Raw genomic sequence first — 20,618 nt, forward strand, 5'->3', positions numbered from 1 at the left:
AGGCGCAGAGAGGGAGAGGGAGAGGGAGAGGGAGAGGGAGAGGGAGAGGGAGAGGGAGAGGGAGAGGGAGAGAGAGAGAGAGAGAGAGAGAGAGAGAGAGAGAGAGAGAGAGAGAGAGAGGGGGGGGGTGGAGAAGACTTCTGTTTCTGGAAGTGACCTTCCCTTTCAGATCTGGATGAAACGACATCAATTGTAGCCCAAAGTGTAATTGACAAGTTTGGGCCCGGCGCTGCTGCTCCCAACAGCCGCGGATCACGCAGGCCTGAACTACCGCCCCCGCGACGGCTCCTCGCTCTCTCTCTCTCTCTCTCTCTCTCGCTCTCTCTCTCTCCTCCCCACACCCCCATTCTTCACCGTTAGAGAGCTGTCCTCCACCCGGCCCATTTCACGTGTCTTTGGCAAAGGAAAGGACTTGGCTTCCGCGGCTTTGGCGATCGGACATGTTTCCCTGTCTTTCCTCCTTCCGTCCATCCCCCTCTCAGCTCATGCTTTTTGTCTCTTTAATTGAAACCCAATAAGGTAATGGATACCGAGCTCAAATTGAGAAAACGTGTCTCTGGCTACAAGATGAGCCTTAGTTCAGCAAATCTGGAAGACACCATCCTGCGCCTGCCTATCAATTTTTCCCCTTTCTCATCCCCCCTTCTTCTCTCAAATCTGACCTCCCCGCACCCCCCACCGGTCAGAATTGCACTCCCCTCTAGCTACAGATGTCACCTCTCCTGTGGTTCCCCATCCTCCAAGGTGGGTGTGGTTTAGGGCCAGGTGACCTGAAGGAACGCTCTTCTCCCAAATTCACCTACCCTGACTTAAGATCACCACCTGAGGTCCTACGCCAACTCCCCCCCCCCAAATGAGGCGAGATCGTTGGCAACAAGAGAGAGGGTCTTTTCAGTGGTGGCACCCCATTTGTGGAATGCTTTCTCCAGAAAGGCTGACCCAGTGTCCACCTTATGGTCTTTCCCGTGCCAAGTGAAGACATTAGCAGCAGCAGCAGCATTATCCCAAGCATTTGAAGAACTTTTTAAAAGTGCTTTTAGTACGTTCAAAAAAGTACTTTTTAGTACTTTAAAAAAGTACTACTTAGTTCTTTTTTTAAAAAAAAGTTGTTAAAATGCTTTTAGTACTTTATTCTGCTGCTGGTTTTAATTCGTTTTAGGTACTGGGATGGTTTGATTCTTGGGTGCTAGTTTTTAATCTTGGTTTTATTCTGCCCTATTTGTAGTTTTTTTTTTAAAAAAAATGTTGGCATCTAATATTTTTAACCTATTGTACATTTTCGGTTATTAGGTGGTTTAAACGGACAGTAAAGAGACACATAAATAAATAACACCCCTCCCTCCAGAGATATCAAACCATTGCTTAGCAGCGGCCTGGCATACCATCAGCAAGGGCTGACAGCTGATCTGAGCACAAGATCAAATGCCAGCTTTGTTTGGCTTCATCCACGTGAAGCTGGCATCGCTTGAAAAGCAGAGAGAAACGAGTTCTCTCCCCATTTCCCAACCGCTGTTTCTCTGCTCCTGTTTGCAATCATCTTCTTAGGCGGGGGCGGGGGCGGTGGCGGGCATCCTCCAAGAACGAGGATCGTCCTCCAAGAACACATGCATGAAGGGTGTAGCATTTCAGCTCCTTGGCTTGCCATCCTTGCAGGGAGGGAAACCGGGAAGGATCGTGGATCTTGGTTGACAAGGAAACCTTGTAATCATAGAATGTAATCATAGAATAGTAGAGTTGGAAGGGGCCTATAGGGCCATCGAGTCCAACCCTTCGCTCCATGCAGGAATCCACCTTAAAGCATCCCTGACATATGCTTGTCCAGCTGCCTCTTGAAGGCCTCTAGTGTGGGAGAGCCCACAACCTCCCTAGGTAACTGGTTCCATTGTCGTACTGCTCTAACAGTCAGGAAGTTTTTCCTGATGTCCAGCCGCAATCTGGCTTCCTGTAACTTGAGCCCTTTATTTATTTATTTGTTTGTTTATTACATTTGTATACCGCCCAATAGCCGAAGCTCTCTGGGCAGTTCACAAAAACCTTGCCCGATGGTGAGAAGTGATAAAAAGTTGGCTTTGCTCTCTGCCCTGAGAAATCTGCTTTACCTTGTTTTACCGGGTCTACAAGAACGTGTGCTGGAAGGAAGAGGCAGTCGGAAAGCAACCCTATCTTCTCCTCTCCCCCCACCCTTCCATGCTGTGTGCAGAGAGATGGAATCCCCACCCGAAGGTCAAGCCTTTAGGATCGGAGGTTCATCTCCTGGGAAATTCAGCCTTGTGAGGGTGTGTGTACGAGAGAGGTGTTTAACTGAGTTTCAAACAGAGATCCCAAAGATTTCAGGGCAATATTCACAGTAAGGTAGTAAAGACCCATCTCTAGTCTTTATTCGAGATTACAAAAGCAGTGACTTCAGAACATTGTGATTACTAGGCCCAGATACATAGGCTCTGGGTTATTTCCAGTTTTATGAAGTTTGTTATCCCGCCTTTCTGCCCAATCGCACGGTGAACTGTAAAATACAATGTAAAGTACAATGCAATAATAAAATCTTTTTTTAAAAAAAACACAAGCAAACAAAAACAGGTAGGAAACACATCAATAAAACTGATGAAAACAGCAGCTGGTAGATCAAATTGTATTGTGTTGAGATGATAGAGAGATAATATTATCCCCAAATAGTTGAAAATGCACACACCTTTATCTCATGTGCACAGCCAAGAAAAGGGACTGATATGAACCTGGAATGGTCTGAGAATGTCTGAGACTGCAGTTATTATCATAGAATCATAGAATAGTAGAGTTGGAAGGGGTCTATAAGGCCATCGAGTCCAACCCCCTGCTCAATGCAGGAATCCATGGTGCTAACCAGTCCATGCATGGTAACTAAGAATGGACTTGATCATCAACTGAATGGAACACCACTGACATCCCCATATAACATCTGGATAGAAGTACAATACATATAGAGAAGACAGAGATGATAAAAGGGATGTGTGCCTTTGATATGCACATCTAACGTGTAGGCCTTTCGCTACTGACCAGAGAAGAAGCAGAAATGGAGGTTTCCTTAGAAACCATCAGTCATATATGATCTAAAATATGGGGAGAAGAGTTTTCACTTCCCTAAATGGAACTTTAAATCCAGGCTTTCTTTTATTTGGGTAGCAACAACATTTTCCACATCTGTCCGACACAAAATGTGAGTTAAACTTCAGCCAAGTTTTGTATATTATTTTATTTTTTTTAAAAAATGGTGGGGGAATGTTTGTTCATTTTTCTTTTTGGTCTTCACACCTCACCCCCATTAGACTGATTCTCATTGGATTCCCCCCCCCCACAAAAAATGTGGTCATTAATAGCAAAGTAATGATTGCATTGATGGAGGCATAAAAGGCATGTAATCCTGATCCTAGACCGTTTTCTTTTACTCCACAGTCCACCCAGTTGTGAAGTAGGCGTTGGTTTCAAGAAAATGCGTTTTGCAGTCTCACAAAAAAGTAAGACACAGTAAGTAGCCAAATTTCAGGATTTTTGCAGAGGAATCCTATGTCAGTTCACCCCAAGGAAGTCCCAGAATGAGTTGACGGAGACTTAGAAGTGTGCATAAGGTCAGCAATTTGCCTCATTCATTTCAAGGACGTGTGTGTGTGTGTGTGTGTGTGTGTGTGTGTGTGTGTGTGTGTGTGTGTGTGCCTGTATCAAATACTCTCTCCCATTGATATTGCTTAACTTTTGTGAATCACTCAGAGAGCTTTGGTTATCCGGCGGTATAGAGAAACAGTAAATGAATAAATAAACTCTGGATGGACCATACCCCAAGGGAATATTAAAGTGCTGGGTGTGGGTGGGTGGTGTACAGGGTTCACCCTTCAAAAACAGCAGTGCATATTAACATTAAGGAGTTCAGCTGCCCAGGGCAAAGTCATCCAGTGTGTGTGTGTGTGTGTGTGTGTGTGTGTGTGTATTTGAATGAAATGATCCCAGATCAAACCTGACAATCAACGTAGGCTGGTGATTACAAGGAAGACACGAGAATGCAGGTTAATTCAGATTTATTTAATTGTTATTATTTTCAATGGACACGGGCCATGTTTGGAACAAGGTGAGGGGGGAGCAAGAGAGAAGACGAGACGATTACGATGATTTATGGGGGTTTCTAAAGCGCCTGGCTCCAATGCCAGGTCTCTAGGCTAAAACTAATGCAACACCACCACTCCGCTAGATAACTTCACGCCCGCACGAAATATTCGGAGTCCTGGACTAAACCGTGGAGAGCAGTAATGCAGAGACCCAGTCCGAAAAGGTGCAAATGTAACTTATAGTACAAGAAAGCAGGGTCGCTTTTTTTTTTTTTTTTTTTAAAAAAAGGAAGATCACGGGTGCGCACCCATACACGTGTTTCGTGTTTGTTTTTTCTTTGTAGAGGAGTAGAAAAGAAGGGAGTGACAAAAACCAGTGTCTGGGAGTTTACGCAGGAGGGGTGGCCGACGAGAGTCCTGCAATCCCAAAGGCAAGAATGTGCCAACACGTGGAAGTGATGGAGAAGTGCTGGGACAGATTTAGATAAGAATCTCTCCAGTTCCCGAAAGGGCTCAGCTCGATGCTTCCTGCCAGGGCATGAAGGTAGCAGCTCTGTTGCTTCACCGGCAGCATCTGGTATTCGAAGATAACCTACTCCTGAAGATGGAGGCTCCATTGATCTGACGGACATTATTTTAGTTCTATTCCCCCTGAATGTGTCTGAATACTGTAAGAACATACAAATACAAAATTATTATTTGTATGTAGAATCTAAGGCCACCTAAGGTTTACCCTGGGATCATCCAGGGTTCGCCCCTGCCTGAGTACTGGATCCCCTGTGTGTCACCTAGATGAACAGGTTTGACCCCTGGATGATCCAGGGATAAACCTTAGGTCTAGCTATGGCCTAAGTCTTTCTCTTCTCCCTCCTTACACACACTAGAGCCAGTGTAGTGTCGTGGTTAGAGTGACACTGGGACTCAGGAGTTCTGGGTTCTAGCCCCACTTAGCCATGAAGCTCACTGGGTGACTTTGGGTCAGTCATTGGTTCTTAGATTAACCTACCTCACAGGGTTGTTGTGAGGACAACATGGAGAGGAGATGAACCCTGTGAGCAAAATCCTATGTAAGTCCTACTTAGAGTAGACTCATTGAAATGAAAGGGACTAAAGTTCATTTCAATGGGTCTAGTAGGATTTATCTCAATGGGATTCATATCAATGGGTCTACTCCAAATAGGACTTAAGTTGCATTTTACCATCTCCTTGGTACAATGAAGATAGAATATTTGTTCTGTGAATGAAACAGTTCGAAAGAAGGATGTAATGTCTTTGTGACAGCCCTATGCATTGTGCTAGGACTTGCCCAAGAGAATTTCTGGGATGACTGTGGCCACAGCTAGACCTAAGGTTTCTCCTGAGATCATCCAGGGTTCGCCCCTGCCTGAGCACTGGATCCTCTGTGTGTCACCTAGATGAACAGGTTTGACCTCTGGACAATCCAGGGATAAACCTTAGGTCTAGCTATGGCCTGTGTCTTGTCCCTTCCACAGGCTAAAATGGAATGAAATGTCCTTTAATTTAACCTAGTTAGACCGCAAGACTTATTTGCCTGGCTTGGAGGAGGAGGCATTAAACATCACTGAAACCAATGGGACTTCTTTCTGAGTAGATACCTCTAGGATTGTGCTGTGGTCTGGGTGGGATTGTCTAACATTTCTGGTTGTTCTCAATTAAGCAAAGATGAGCAAAGGAACAGAACAACTTTTGATGGAGAAATATTAGAGGCCAGTTATAGAGTTCCAAGAAACTCTTCTTCATGATTAACCATCAGATGGAGGAGTGGTGGGGAAAAGGCTAGGATCCCCCCCGCCCCCACACACATGTATTCTACAGACTCCAAGAAAAGTTATCCCCTTGCAAGCTGCATTTGCCAGTTCAGCATTATGAAGCACTATAAGAGAGCCAATATGGTCTGGTGAATAAAGTGATGGACTGGGATTTGGGAGATCCAGCTTCTAGTCCCCACTCGGCCGTGAAGCTCAGAGGGTGACTTTGGACCCATCATTGTTTCTCAGTCTAACCTACCTCACAGGTAGGTTGTTGTAAGGATAAGATGGAGAAGAGGTGGATCATGTAAGCAGCCTTGGATCCCTTGCCAGAGGAGGAAAGGAAGGATATAAATATAATTATCTATCTATCTATCTATCTATCTATCTATCTATCTATCTATCTATCTATATGGATATTGTCTGTTTTTGTTTGTGTTTTATGCTTTTTATGGTTTTAAATTTTGTATATTTCTTTTTAATGTTCACTGTTTTTAACTTCTGTAAACTGCCCAGAGAGCTTCAGCTATGGGGCAGTATTTAAATGTAATAAATAATAATGATGATAATAAGTGTTGGGCCGGTTGCTCAAACTTCTATGGAGGGCTATCTACTAAACAGTGAAACACACATGTTCATGTGGTACCCTTAGTACAAGGAGTAGGGGGATGACCTCTTTCAGTCTGAGGGCTGAATTCAATTTTGGAGAACCTCCTAGAGGCTGCATTCCAGACAGGGCCGGCCCAGCCACTAGGCGCAGTAAAGCAGTCACTTCAGGCAGCAGATGCTAGGAGGTGGCAGCAAAGTATTGGAGGAGATTGCTGTGGGCCACAGGACCTGTCCTGCATCTCCTAAGCTAGACTGCTGCCTTTGGGTGTGCTGGAGGAGGATGTGCCACCACCAGTCTCAAAGAACACTTCAACTGTCAGCCCAGTCAGCCTTTGTACATGGAAGGGGAGGAGGCGCCATCTTGTCCTTCAATTCAGGCAGCAACCTGTCTACGGCTGGCTCTGGTTCCAGAGGTGGGCAGGAGGAAGGAAAAGGAGTTGGGGGCAAAGGCAAAAGAGGCTGAGGCAAAAATATCAAAACCTTGGTCCTAAAGCTCTTACTGCCAGTAACTTAGGAGAGACATTTCAAACTTAGAATGGCGGGGGGGGGGGTTACACAAAAGACAGGAAGGCACCAAATGACTGGTGGTTGGAGGAAAGGAGATGGGGGCCATATCCATCTGTATATCCATCTGTGGAATACCAGAGAGTTGGACTGGGGGCCTCCAGGCCTGAGGATCCCCACTCCTGCCTTTATAAGGCAACAAGTTCATAATTCAGCAGGTGAGCTCACCTGGATATGAATGTCAGCATGTTCAAGTTTGGGGGCCATAGGCCTTGCTCAGGAGAAGGATCTTTCCCTTTCTTTCCCCTTTCTTCAGGCCCCATTGCTTCACATCACATTGATCATCAAATCATGGAACAGTAGAGTAGGAAGGGGCCCATAAGGCCATCAAGTCCAACCCCCTGCTCAGTGCAGGAATCCACCTTAAAGCATCCCTGACAGATGGCTGTCCATCTGCCTCTTGAATGTCTCTAGGGTGGGAGAACCCTAGGTCATTGGTTCCATTGTCATACCACTCTAACAGTCAGGAAGTTTTTCCTGATGTCCAGCCAGAATCTGGCTTCTGATAACTTGTCCTGCACTCTGGGATGATCAAGAAGAGATCCTGGCCCTTCCCCGTGTGACAACCTTTCAAGCCTGCCACCACGTTAAGATCAGAAGGAGAGGCCCTTCTCATTTGCCCACCTGTGAGAAAAATTAGGTGGGTTTCCACATGGGAGAGGGCCTTCTCTGCAGTGGCTCCACACCTTTGTAACAAACACCCATTGGCGGTCCACCATGCACCATCCTTGCAGGCTTTTAAGAAGGCCTTAAAAACATTTTATTTTACCATGGCCTTCTCATGATGAGTCCTGTTTTGCTGCTATTGCCGTCGTTCCTTGATGATTTTATTGTTAGCTTTTATTGTTTTAACTGCTATTTTATTGTGCAAGTTTTATTGATTTTAATGTTTTAAAATGTGCTTATGCATTCCATTGTTGTAAGCTGCCTTATGAGAACTTCTGCTCTGAAAGACTGCCAAGAAATGTTTTAAATAAATAAATAAAGTATTTGAAGCATGCTATTACTGGGAGGCTCAGCGTCCTTAAATTCAGTTGCATGCACTTCACCAATTGGGATATGGTTGACCTTAAGATAGTGAGAATAATAGAGCGGTGACAGTTATAGATCTATTCAGGTAGAGAGACATCTTAAAGAGCATGGAGATGATCCACTAGCATGGCTACTGGATCATCCATCCCAGTCACACCAATGGGACTTGCCCAGAAGAGCTTCCTGTTGAATTGTGCCCTAAGGTAATGTTGTAACACTGTGGAACTTCTTAGTGGAATATCATGTAAACCTGACAAGGCCTACACAGTGGTAAATTTGGCTGTGCAGATGCTCACTGTATGGATCTCCCTAGCCATACCCTTATGGAGAGTTCAAAAATGCAGGCAGCTGTGTTGAGCCATATCAACAAACCACATCAACAACCCATATCAACAAACCAATTCCTCTCTATTCAGCCATGGTTAGGCCTCGTCTAGAGTATTGTGTCCAGTTCTGGGCTCCACAATTCAAGGACGCAGACAAGCTGGAGCGTGTTCAGAGAAGGGCAACCAGGAGGATCAGGGGTCTGGAAACAAAGCCCTATGAAGAGAGACTGAAAGAACTGGGCATGTTTAGCCTGGAGAAGAGAAAATTGAGGAGAGACATGATAGCACTCTTCAAATACTTAAAAGGTTGTCACACAGAGGAGGGCCAGGATCTCTTCTCGATCCTCTCAGAGTGCAGGACATGGAATAATGGGCTCAAGTTAAAGGAAGCCAGATTCCAGCTGGACATCAGGAAAAACTTCCTGACTGTTAGAGCAGTACAACAATGGAATCAGTTACCTAGGGAGGTTGTGCACTCTCCCACACTAGAGTCATTCGAGAGGTAGCTGGACAACCATCTGTCAGGTATGCTTTAGGGTGGATTCTTGCAATGAGCAGGGGGTTGGACTCAATGGCCTTGTAGGCCCCTTCCAACTCTGCTATTCTATGATTCTATGATTCTAGCTGTTTTCCTCTCCACCAAGAGCTGGTCTTTTCTAAAACAAATAGGTCTTCAAGAACAAGCCAGCCCCCAAATACTTTGCATGATAGTATTGAGATCCCACACCATCCCACACCATCCCACCTTAGCTATTGTGAGGATTGCAGCTAAACTCAGAGGAAACAGGGAATTCTGAGGGGGATTGGCAGATGACATCAGCATCCCTGCTAATAAAAAAGTGTCAGAGCTGCCTCTCTGTGAACCTTGGTACCACTAGGCTTACAATGCCCCTGTTCCTGCAAGCCCAGGCCATCTGCTTCTTTTCCCTTTGAACTGAATTGACAGCTCTCTACACCAGTCAGAATCTCTGAAGAAAAAAGCACATAAGCTTAGGTAGTAGGTGTGTGTGAGAGAGGGAGAGGGAGAGGGAGAGGGAGAGGGAGAGGGAGAGGTTCTGGCTGTAAGTCTATGGCTGAGTTCAGATGACACACTAATCAAGGGTTGTTTCCCATTCTGTTCCTATTACCCCTCCCCTCCCCAGTTGACTAGCCTGTCGTCCAAACTCAGCTGAAGTCTTGCTCCTAGTCTCTTTTCCATCCAAATTTAGATCCCAAATAACTATATGTTTCTGATACATGTAGGAGACTGGATACCAGGGAAGGGAGAGGAGTGGAGAAAGATATAATAAGGTGCCACATTCCAACCTTGGATTCATATTCCTGCCTCATTGTGGGCTTCTAGTAAAGCCCAATATAGATACTGTATCATATACAGAAGTGGGGGGCAAAAGGGAGATCTCCAGATGTTTTGGACTTCAACTTCCAGAAGCCCTTGCCTGCAGAGCCAATGGTCGTGACTACTGGGGGTTGAAATTAAAAACATCTAAAGATCTACTTTCTCCTCACCCCTGGTATACGTGGTTAAACTTTCCCACACTCTCCTTTCTACAGCAGCCCTTCCAGCCTCCTGAAAATGCTACACAGAGAGTCCAGAGGCCCTGCTGAATGGGGTGAGCTATGGAGGGTGGAAGGATCTTCTGGGAGCAGAGCTCTTCCTCTTGCAGAATGTCTCTGTCTTTTGCGGAATTCCAATCCAGGTGTGGCAAATTCCCACACAGCCAAAAAGTTCTCTGTGGGTGTCCTTGGGCTAGTCTCTCTCTCTCTTTCTGCTTAACTAACCTACTTTAAGGGGTTATTGTGTGGATAAGGGTTCCTCGCCTTGAGTTCCTTGCAAGAAAAGTGTGTGTGTGTGTGTGTGTGTGTATGTGTGTGTGTGAAAGAGAGAAAATGTAAGAGAAGATGTGAGGCCCAGCTGGCTTCTCACATCCAGGCAGCTCTTCTTACTGTCTGTCCCATGGCCAAGGAACAGCACCTGTTATCCCCAGCAGTGTCCATAAAAATGTGACTTGGAAAATGCCCAGCAGTGGCCTAACTTACTTCATACATATATAGTTCATGAGTCTCTTCAGGCTACATGAAACTTTTAATACCTTGGAGTCTTACTGCTCAAAGATCTTAGGAGACTACTAAAATGTGATCTGCTTTTCAACCTGCCTCCTAATCTCAAAGTGTGGCCATGGGCTGCAGCTACTTTGCTTCTTCTTCTTCTTCTTCTTCTTCTTCTTCTTCTTCTTCTTCTTCTTCTTCTTCTTATTATTATTATTATTATTATTATTATTATTATTATTATCTAGAATGAACACATGTCTCTCCACAGATCCAGCAGCTAGAGCCTGGTGCAAAAGACAAGTGTGGCCATGGGCTGCAGCTACTTTGCTAATGTTTATATTATTATTATTATTATTATTATTATTATTATTATTATTATTATTATCATCTAGAATGAACACATGTCTCTCCACAGATCCAGCAGCTAGAGCCTGGTGCAAAAGACAAGTGTGGCCATGGGCTGCAGCTACTTTGCTAATGTTTATATTATTATTATTATTATTATTATTATTATTATTATTATTATTATTATTTACTAGAATGAACACATGTCTCTCCACAGATCCAGCAGCTAGAGCCTGGTGCAAAAGACATACAATGAAAAGAATTTTGAGTCCATGCATTTACTACTACTACTACTACTACTACAAGAACTGAATGGAGCTCACAAGTCCTCCACACAAATACCCAGTCCTTTATTTCAGCAGTCTAATTTAATTTGTGGTGCGTGTGTGTCATTTTGTTGTTGCTATTATTAAATAACAGTAAAATATAACCACCACCACCCTCAATGTACTGCAGATCATCCAGAGATCTATCAGTAAATCCAGACCTACTTTCTGCCCAGCCCTAACAGAGAAATGTAGTTATCCAGGTTACTTGCGTTAGAGAAGATTGTCATAGTGTTCTGGACTGTTCAAAGCATTCCTCGTGATCTCAGAATCCATATTCATGTAAATACCTTTACTATCCTAGCCAAAAAAAGGTCACAGAATGTGCAAGTTCTAGAGATCTTGAGATCTCTTCATTAGGCAAAATGTTACAAAAAAGTAGGTCGTGGGGGAAGAGGGGGGAAAACCCCAAGGCTGTCTTGATGTCGAAATCATGGTACCTACATGTGCACAATCTTGAGATGGAGTGGAAGAAAGGTCCTTGAGGCTGGGGAAGGAGGCTCTACAGACATTCAAATAAAACTCTGTGATGGGTTTAAGTTTCTACTGGAGGAGCTCATAGGCCCGCTGGGAGCAATACATCCTGCCCAATGAAGAGATCTGGAGATCTCCAAAGCTTGCAAACTTTTGGTGACAATTTCATTGACCTAAGAAATCTATCACCTTAAAATGGATTTTTTCTTCTTCTCTTATGACAGACCCTTACTTTTTACAGTTTTATGAGACTTGGATTATACTCATTATCTCAGTAAACCTTGCAACAACCCTGTTATATTAGCATTATTATTCACAAATTGCAGCTTTGAGCAAGGGTGAGAATGCAAGTGAAAAAAGACAAACCCACCCTCTCACGAGTCATTTCGAGAGTCAACATTTATGGGACAACTCAGCCACCCGCTAGCATAGTAACTCTCATTTTCCTTCAATGGTGAGACATAGTTTGGGGAAGGTTAAAGGTACAATCATTTATTTATTTATTTATTTATTACATTTCTATACCGCCCAATAGCCGGAGCTCTCTGGGCGGTTCACAAAAATTAAAACCATTCATAATATAAAACAACAGTATAAAACCATAATATAAAATACAATGAAAAAGCTCAACCAGATAAAAACAGCAGCAATGCAAAATTACAAATTTAAAACACCATGTTAAAATGTATTTATAGATTGTTAAAATGTTGGGAGAATAAAAAGGTCTTCACCTGGCATCTAAAAGCATATAATGTAGGTGCCAAGCGAACCTCCTTAGGGAGCTCATTCCACAGCCGGGGTGCCACAGTAGAGAAGGCCCTCCTCCTGGTAGCCACTTGCCTCACTTCCTTTATGCATGTTTAGACAGAAAAAAGTCCTACAACATTTTTTATAGCTGGATGGAGAATTCTGGGCATTGTAGGACCTTTTAATGTCTAATTGTGCCCTAAGTTAGAATTTGGTCATTTTTGGTCCTGCATATTTTTGGTATTATAGAATATTATCGCACAACTGAATTGTATTCTCCTCTGTTGTCTTTGAATGTATTTATTTATTTATTTATTTATTTATTTATTACATTTCTATACTGCCCAATAGCCAAAGCTCTCTGAGCAGTTCACAAAAATTAAAACCTTTCAAAGTTTAAAACAACAGTATAAAACCATCATATAAAATACAATATAAAAAGCACAACCAGGATAAAAACAGCAATCAGAACTGCTGATTTTCAGTCAGAACCAGCCAGGACATCAAAGGAGCTATCCAGGGTGCTGACCCCATACCCAAAATAGGTTCAACACCTTGGATAGCTCCCACAGCATGCTGGCCGGTTCTAACTGATACCCAGAATGGATTCACAGCCCCACCAGAACCAGAGCCACCAGCTTCCACTGATTCCACATACAGGTGAAAAAATACCCAAGACAGGACCATCCAAGATGATTTCTTGCGCTATGGAACAGACATAAAAACCATGAGCAAATGCATAGATAGCCTGCATAGATACAATACTTTCAGATTTATGTATGTATGTATTTTATATTATTTATCTTCACCAATGTGCTTATCCCAACTGGAGAAGCACTTCTAGGTGTCAAAGCGTGTTTAGGACAACCCAGGTTTGATCCCCCACGCAGCCACAAAACTCAAACTGCCTAACCTACCTCACAGGTTTGAAAGGAATGGGGAAGGAATCAACACACCTTGGTTAAATTTGCATGCTTTCTTTGAAGGAATGCTTCTTTATCAATGGTGTCTCCCCCTACACCCTAGGGTTACTCCAATTTTAAAACAGATAAAGCAAAGAGTGTCTTGACAGTCACCTGGAGTGCCATTCTTTGATAGAAAGGTGAGGCATACATTAAGTATGCAATCCTATGCATGCTTAGAGAAAAGAAGGAGAAAGTCCTACAACTGCCAGCATTTTTTTTTCTGTCTAAACATGCGTAGGATTACGCCCTAAATAAATGTATCATCATCAATAACATCGACAGTTTCAGCTCATCAAAACGTTTTAATCGACCTATCTGCAGATCAATGGGCTGAATCGCCCAGCCTAGAAGTTCATCCTTTGCAGCTTCTGTTTTGAGTCCCTTCTTTAAAATTTGCAAAACCAGGGAATCTGTAGCCCTGTGTGGCTACCACCCACCAGCCCTTAAGGAGATAGTGGTGCAGGCCTCCCTTCAGAGCTGGAAGGGAGGATGAGAGTCAAAATGGGGCACGGAGAAGACATGACTTGAATTCCTGGCATCAGCCACCTTGAGGGTCAGCTTTTATTGGTCATAGAATCATAGAATAGTAGAGTTGGAAGGGGCCTATAAGGCCATCAAGTCCAACCCTCTGCTCAATGCAGGAATCCACCCTAAAGCATCCCTGACAGATGGTTGTCCAGCTGCCTCTTGAAGGCCTCTAGTGTGGGAGAGCCCACAACCTCCCTAGGTAACTGGTTCAATTGTCGTACTGCTCTAACAGTCAGGAAGTTTTTCCTGATGTCCAGCTGGAATCTGGTTTCCTGTAACTTGAGCCCACCATTCCATATCCTGCACTCTGGGAGGATCGAGAAGAGATCCTGGCCCTCCTCTGTGTGACAACCTTTTAAGTATTTGAAGAGTGCTACCATGTCTCCCCTCAATCTTCTCTTCTCCAGGCTAAACATGCCCAGTTGTTTTAGTCTCTCCTCATAAGGCTTTGTTTCCAGACCCCTGATCATCGTGGTTGCCCTCCTCTGGTAGAAAGGCGGAGTACAAATCACATCAATAAAAGTAATAAATCTTCCCCCTTCCCCAGACTGGAGAACTTTTATGTACTCTGAGAGTGGGCTAATTAACTGCCTTCCCCAGGAACCTTCTTTAATGAATAGCTGAAGTGTTTGGGGTGGGGTGGGGGTGAGGAAGGAGGATGCCCTTGTGTCAACAGGCGGCTATTTAGTAACCTGCTGTCAGCTCTGTGAAGGAGGCGGGTGAAAGTTGGTACTGGAGAGAGCGTGTAATTGCGCGTGAGCTGGACCTCACACACACGGAATACAAGGCCAAGCCCATCCACCTCCAGTGCATTGTACATAAACATAAGCAACGTGGCCTGCTATAGGAGGAGAGAAGCTCTGAAGTTCAACAGGAGCTGACCTGCATGAAAAGAGGGACCTGTCTTTCTGGGTAGTCCTCAGTTCGAATCTGGGGCTCAGAAGATGGCCTTGGACAGCCTCAACTTCTCATCTGCACAACTCTTCATTTATTAGATTTATAAACCGCCTTTCCAGCGAGGAAACAGCGCACAAGGCGGCGAACATTAAGAGAACCATTTGAAAACAAACAAAAAGCCTTAGTTAAAGCAGTCATAAAACAAGTACGTTAAAAACGCATGTACAACAACGAGAGAATATTGTGCCAGTATAAGGCTATTGAGAGAGTGACCGTATGTCCAGGGTTGTTTATATGATAAGGTTTACAAACACAAACAAAACTGATTAAAGTACCTGAGACATGTCAAACAATTCAAAACTCTATGTAAATGTCCCCAGAAATCATCAGCATCAGCATTGTCTGCAGTGCAGATAGGTGGAGAGAGCCAGTAAGGTATATAGTGATTTGGGTCTAAGACTGGCCAGACCCAGGTTCAAATCTCCAGTCAGTCATGAAGCTCACTGGGTGATCTTGGGCCATCCTAACCTTCCTCTCAGGGGTGTTGTGAGAATAAAGTAGGGGACTGTGGTAACCGTGTACCCTGTTGTAATGTGACACTTTTCCTATGCCCTTCAGAGGACTGGCAGGATATAAACCAGCCTCCCCTCCAATTGTGTTTGGACTACAAGGCCCTACTTGCTGGCAATAATGGGAGCTGGAGTCCAACCATTTCAAGGGAACCAGGTTGGAGAAAGCTGATATAAATACATTAAAAAACAAAAGCAAAAAACCACCCAGCCCATATCTCTATATGGTTCAGGGTGTTTTTTTGTTTGTTTATTGTATGTATATCAGCTTTCCTCATTCTGTTTTCAAGCATCCTACCCCAAGAATGCTTGAAAACCTCCGGGTGCCTACTCCAAGAGAGGCTCGGAGTGTGGCAACAAGGGACAGGGCCTTTTCGGTGGTGGCCCCCAGACGGTGGAATGATCTCCCTGACGAGGCTCGCCTGGCGCCAACGCTGCTATCTTTCCGGCGCCAGGTTAAGACTTTCCTCTTTGCCCAGGCATATGGCAGCACTTCCTAATTACCCACATGTTTAGTTTTTTAATAAGTTTTTAATGCTTTATTTGTGTGTGTTCTGTGTTTTAGAGTTTTAAATTTTGTATACTTGTTTTTACCTCAGTTTTAGAATTTCTGTAAACCGCCCAGAGAGCCCTGGCTATGGGAGTGGTATATAAGTGTAATAAATAAATAAATAAATAAATAAATAAATAAATAAATAAGAAGCCTGAGGTTTGGGTCGAGATTCGACATTGTCAAACCAACCCTGCCAAATCAAGCCCTTTGAGTCTCAGGCTTGCCCACAATTTGTGTACCAATTCATCCTTTAATTTTTTACTGGTACATCTGAAAACTTCCTAGATATACTCTTCTAATGAGAGTGTTTTACATTTCATTTTATTGGGACTTTTCAAAGAAAACACATACACACACATGTGAAGGTTCCATATACACGTGATGCATCCAATAACACTCATATAAGTAGAGTTTAATTGACACTATAGAATTTGCCATACACATAGCACTTCAGAGAAAGTCAATGCACTATTTCCCTTAGAATTAGTTAACATGTCAAGCGCAGACATTGCCACGAGATGTGGGGAGGGCAGTCACTTATATGTATTTTATAAATTCAAGGAGGGTAGGCCTCTCTGTGGCTACTAGGCATGATAGCCAATGGAACCTCCATTTGCAGAGGTAGTCTTTCTCTGAATACTAGATTCTAGGGAGAAAAGCAAGGGCAGATCAGCACTTTTATACCCAGTTTGTGAGTTTTCCAGAAGCATTTGACTGATTGCTGTTAGAAACAAAATACTAGGCTAATAATTATAAATTTCCGGGCAGAGGAACCTGTTACCTCCCTGACATCGTTGGACTCCAACTCCCATCCACTGTCCCTGACCATTGGCTATGATGGCTGAGGCTGATGGAGCCAAAAAAAAAAAAAAACCCCATCTGGAGGGCCACACCTCTGATTTATTTGGTTAAGAGCAATGCTATGCAGGTTTAGACAGAAAAAAAGTCTTACTACATAACATGGCAGGTTTCATCCAGCTCTTGGCCTTCTGTTCCACATTTACAACTTGCTTTGCAATCCAGAGTGTTGGTCACTCTTTCAACAAAAGGAAGATGTATCCTCAGGGGTGCCAAAGGCAAACTTTTCTCTTTTTCTTTTTTTAAATGGAACCCAATATATTCAAAACCGCCCAGAGAGCTCCGGCTATTGGGCGGTATAGAAATGAAATAAATAAATAAATAAATAAATAAATAAATAAATAAATAAAACCAAGGGACGTGGTATAGGAAGCATATTCACCATCTTTGTAACCTGGCTTAGCCTGTTTTTCGCATTTGCCTTTTATATGATTGCCCCTGAGGTAGATTCCCTTTGGCACCTTTGAGAATGTTTTCTCTTTTTTGCATTCCCTCCAGTTTGGGTCTCTCCCTCCTGGTGTTTGGCCTGTCACTCTCTCAATGGCCCAGCAAAGCAGGCCACTGCAACTGAAAATACAGATCTTGAAGGCTGAGAGATGGTGGATTGCCAGTGACAAAGGTAAGACGCTGCCCCTTACACCTGGAATGCTCTTCCAGAACATTTGAGAACTACAAGTTCAATCGCAGTTTTTAAAGCTCAGCTAAAAACTTTTCTTTTTTCTAAAGCTTTTAAAACTTGATTTTGATCTGACTTTTATACTGTTAGTTTTACTCTACCCTGTGCCTGTTTGGTGCATTCTTTTCCCTTTATTGTTTTATTATGATTTTATTAGAATGTAAGCCTATGCGGCAGGGTTTTGCTATTTTATTGTTTTACTCTGTACAGCACCATGTACACTGATGGTGCTATATAAATAAATAAATAATAACCTTCTTGACTACACTGACTCTCCAAGGAAAAGTTTGGGGGCTCAAGACCACTCCCTCACCTAAAGAAAAATAGGTTCTGCCCTGGAAGCCATTAACCAAAACTCCAAATATGTCTGTATGCATGTGTGTGTGTAAGTAGATGGCTGGGATGGGTATCTACCAGAATTAACAGCATTCAGAGATGCATGCAATATCAAGTGAGAATCTCCAATGTTAGCATGAGCTGGAGAAAAAAAATGCTCAACACACAAATGCCTGCAAGCTATAGTGATGCTGAAGACTCAGGACTTGCATCTAGATATTGAAGGAATAATACATGGGTTGTTCAAAGCACACACTTTTAAAATAAAATAGATAAAGAGAATAAAGAGATAAAGTGAGGCATTTCACCAAACATAGTGGTAGTAGTACTAAAAACTGCATTGGTAGTATAGTTACTATTTTCTACTACTATTACTACAGTGAATAGTAAAAGCAACAATAATATTGGTAATACTGCTACTGTTTTCTACTACTACTATGGCTGTGATGAGCATGTCCAGTCTATGGATACTCAATTATTGTGTCTTCAACACCTGAGTCTAAACTCAGCTTGCAGGCATGTGCTTGCTCAGGGTTTTAGTTTCTTTCCAGCTCATGCTAACCCTAAAAACACACTGGAGAATCTCGCCTGATATTGTAGGCATTTCTGAATCTTATTAATTCCAGCACATACCCACTCACCCCTCTACTTACACACAGGATCATCCAATATCCCTTTCTGTACATAGGACACCAACACCACACACACACCAGTTCTCCATCCAAACACTATTGAACTGTAAGTATAGCACAGAAAGTTGCTTTGCAGGTGGATGTACCCATAAGTCAGATTGGGAGGGGGGGGGGGAGAGAGAGAGAGAGAGATACAGAGGCACAAGTCATTGGCAAGGAACCTAGCTCAGAGGTAGAAATGTGTATTCAGAAGGCCCTTGTTTGACTTTTGGCATCTCCAGGTAAGACTAGAAAAGAGCCTGTCAGAAGTTCCAGAGAGGTTCTGGCAATCAGCATAGTCACAGTTCTAAGCTAAGTGAATCAATGGTCTAAGAACATCAGAAGAGCCATACTGGATCTGACCAAGGGTCTATCTCATCCAGCATTTTGTTCACACAGTGGCCAACCAGCTGTCAACAGGCAAGCAGGACAGAGGGCAACAGGACAGGAGTTCATTGTTGTGAACTGTCCAGAGAGCTTCAGCTATTTGGACATATAGAAATAATAATGATAATAATAATTATAATGATGATGATGATGATGATGATGATGATAATAATAATAATTGCAGCATCCTCCATCCCATTTTCCTCAGCAACTGGTGTACGTAGGCTTACTGCCTTTGATATTGGAGGTAGCACATAGCCAACATGACTAATAGCCACTGATAACCTTCTCCTCCAGGAATTTGCCTAACCCTCTTCTAAAGCCATCCGCATTGGTGTCCACCCCTATGTCTTATGATAGCCAGTCAGTCTTGCGGTAGCTGAGTCCGACCCAGTATAAGGGACCATAAGAACTCTGTTGGCAGGAGTTCTTATGCGCCTGTCAGCAGAGGAGGATCCTCTATTGACACCAATGAGTCTACACTTTCGGCTTCACCTACGACCTCCCCTTCACATTTCAATCCCATCGCCTGGCACAGATTTCAACCGAACTCATGCCGCTCGCCCAGCGTCCGCAGGTGCACTGAAAGAACCGCTCCACATGGCCTCACGCCCAGCCTCAAATCGAAGGGTGCACCTCTCAGAGGACAAGAAGTCCTTTCTTCCCAAGAAGGGAGAGGTGTCCCAGATGAGAAGGCTTTCTTTCACTGAAATGAGGTAGAGCTTGAAGGTCTATTGCCGCCCCAATGGGATGCTAGGTTTCTAGAGCCGCCTTCTCTAACCTGGCTGGGGATGCCAGGACTTGTAGTCCAGCACCACTGGAAGGCATCAAGTTGGAGAAGGCTGCGATTGACAAAACCGGCCCCCTGTAGGATATTTGAAGCAGACAAGAGCAGGGGAGGGGTTGAACCGCTTAGAGAGATAGAGAGGGCGGGCGTTTTATGGTTGGCCCAGACGATTCAACCCCACCCTTGCCCTTGAGTGTAAAAAATCAGCCCTCCTCCTCCTCCTCGCTAGCCACTTTGAGAAGAGGCTGGAAGAAAAATCTTTCAATGGTCCTTTGAAGAGGCGATGGAGTCTAACAAGTTTGGATGGAGACTCCAAAGCAAGCGAGAGAGCGAACGCGCGAGCAAGGGAAACCCGGCGTTATCTCTCTCGCTCTCTCTCGCTCTCGCTCTCTCCCCCCCCCCCCACCTTGGCCCCGCCTGACGCACGCCCCCCCCCCCCCCCGGTCTCCTTACACTTCTTCAGCTGTGTTGATCTGCTTCCTTCCTAAATCTCCCTCCAGCCAGCCAGCCAAGGGCTAACAAGAAGCTTCAAGCCTTGGCCAATATTTAACTAAGCCATGGCTTGGCCATCGGGCTTTTCTCCACCTCCGCCCTCACCCCCTCCACTTTTTCTTTTCTTTTTTTGGGTTTGCTTGCAAATTAATCATCCAACGCGCAGTCGGCGCCAGTGTAGATTTATCACACGCAGGAGGGGGTGGGTGGGTGGATGAGGCTGCCGAGGAGACACAAAGAGCGTTCGCACCTTCCCGCTTTTGATCCTAGATTAGTGCAGCCTCTCTTCAGAATACGAGTCTCCAGGGGGCTTAGTCTGGGAGGTCAGTCGAAATTGGCGGAAGTTTGCACACCATTAGCGAGTGGGCTCAGATTGGAAGGCATAATCCGTGAACCTTTCGGAGTTTGAACTATTGGGGCCCGAAAGGTGGGATATGGGTTGGGGGGGGGGGGGGGCAGAAAGAACCTTGGGTATATCAAAAGGGTCTCTCTCTCTCTCTCTCTCTCTCTCTTCCCTCTTTCTCTCTTTTTCTCTCTGTCTCTTTCTGTCTGTCTGTCTGTCTCTCCTTTTCTGACTTATTTATT

This window comes from Elgaria multicarinata, chromosome 18 (assembly GCF_023053635.1).
Source record: "Elgaria multicarinata webbii isolate HBS135686 ecotype San Diego chromosome 18, rElgMul1.1.pri, whole genome shotgun sequence".
Taxonomy (NCBI): domain Eukaryota; kingdom Metazoa; phylum Chordata; class Lepidosauria; order Squamata; family Anguidae; genus Elgaria; species Elgaria multicarinata.